Source organism: Odontomachus brunneus, unplaced genomic scaffold (assembly GCF_010583005.1).
Source record: "Odontomachus brunneus isolate Ranch 3 - 2012 unplaced genomic scaffold, Obru_v1 Obru_scaffold_280, whole genome shotgun sequence".
Lineage (NCBI taxonomy): Eukaryota > Metazoa > Arthropoda > Insecta > Hymenoptera > Formicidae > Odontomachus > Odontomachus brunneus.
The window spans coordinates 136,856-138,881 of NW_022639730.1; positions in this window are offsets into that span (position 1 = coordinate 136,856).

The window sequence follows — 2,026 nt, forward strand, 5'->3', positions numbered from 1 at the left end:
GGTCTCCGCTCGTCGACGCCTCGCCCGCTCCGTGTCACGAAAACCACCAAAATATATATAGTCCTCGTTTCTTTTGGAACGGACTCACCAAATCTCGAGCGGAGCGGGGGCAGTCGGTAGCTGTCCTCGGCGGTCCCTCTGGACTCACATGAATTTGACCCTGGATCTCTCAGCGGCCTTACGGTCGAAGGTCGAGTCGTCGGTGCCTCGTCGTCTAGTCCTCGGCTCTACGGATGGCGCGTCCTTCACACTTAATATACCGTATGTTTGGCGAGATCGGCGACGAAAGCTCTCGAACGGTCGTTGTCTTCCCGTTTTATTTGAGGTTTTTGAACTCGCTTCCGACAGCTTTTGAGTGCTCATTGGCGGGATCTTTCCCCCGTTTTCCGATCTCAGATTCTGCACAGCTGTTTCCGTTACGTCAGGCTTTGGAGCTTCCTTGTCAGTCTGACCTTGGCTTTAGCTCCTTTGCGGCAGCCGTTGTTTGCGTCGATCCACAAGCTTCGCGGCGTCCTCGCTCGGATCGGAGGACGCTCCGGGTCGCGGAGGATGTGCTCGCCGATTTCCTCCGGCGGCAGCTATCCTCCGCTCGTCCGCGGTGTCGATCCACTCCGTCCTCGCGGCTTCCTAGCGACAGCCTGTGATCGCTCCCCTTCGACAGCTTCGCCTCGTCGTTCAGGATGTTACTGAAACAGTTCGGTGTTAGGTTTTCCACCCTGTCGGTCCCTACTGAGTCGTATTATTAATGGAAGCGGTTCACCTGGAGTAGCAGGTCTTGCGGCCGTTCTTCTCGCAGGCTTTTCCTTTTCCACGGCGGCAGCAGTCCTCCTTGCTGGTGGCTTCTTCTTCCTGACTCAACCTCTATGACCGTATTTATACACAAAAAATATGATTCGAGGGCTGCGTAGGCTCGCGTCCTAAACGCCTTACGGCTAGGACGCGACATCCGCCTGCAGCCGGGAAGCTCATAATGCTTCCTTACTATAGACTACGAGTGACGGACGATATTTACTAATCGTCACGTCACACTATTCTTTACGTCCGCTCGGTTTTCGGCGCATTTTATCGCGATATACCCACGCCCACCGCATTTAAAACATTTCGGACCGCTTTCTTTAGTCGGACAGTTTTTACCAAAATGGTCGGACAGACCGCAGTTAAAACAATTTTTCTTCCTTTGTTCACCCTTCCCGCTCTCGTTGTTCTTATCCATCCTCGGCCGAAACTGTGACTTTTCCTCGTTGCTCTTCGTCCCTGGATGCTTCTTGTCCCACAGCGTGATCCGTTCAAACGACTCCATTAACGCAGCTCTTGTCCTGAGACCGCTAACTCGCGCCTGATCTCTTAATATGCGATCAGGGATGCCATCGATGACGTATTCCACAAGTTCTTCTTCTTCGACTGACACGCGGTTTCCAAGAATAATTTTCTGATGCATGTAATCGCTGAATGTCTCGTCTTTTCTCCATATACGTTCCTCAAATTTTTTACGCAGCATTACTCGACTAGGTTTATGACAGAACATAGCCTTGAGCTCGCAGATTAAAGCCTCTATAGATATTTCTACAAGCTCGGGTTTTGAATATAGCTACTCCAACGCTTTTCCCCTCAGCCGCATACCGACCAGTATTCTTGTGTGTTCTTCATCCAATCGGTAGGTCCGTTTCAGTAGTCTTAGCTGTTTTTCCCAGATTTCAAAATTATCCGTTGTACCATCAAAAGTAGCAAGAAGTTCTGCTATAGCGCTCATATTAATTTTAGGTTGCATTGGTCTGAACTCCGTGTCCGCACATGCGTCCGCCGTACGAATAGTCGTCCATGGTCGAGTCTTCAGCAGCTCAACTTCTCGTCTCAATATTTCTAACTCCATCTCAAGTATACGCGGGTCTCGAGAACGATGTTCTGATTGTGCCTCAGTCTCACAAGTCCTTCTCTCGTCTGTTCTTATGCCAACAGCTTCTTCTGTGCCTCCGGTCGCCTGAATTTCCGGTTGATTCTCTAGCCACAATCCGGAAGAAACCGACTC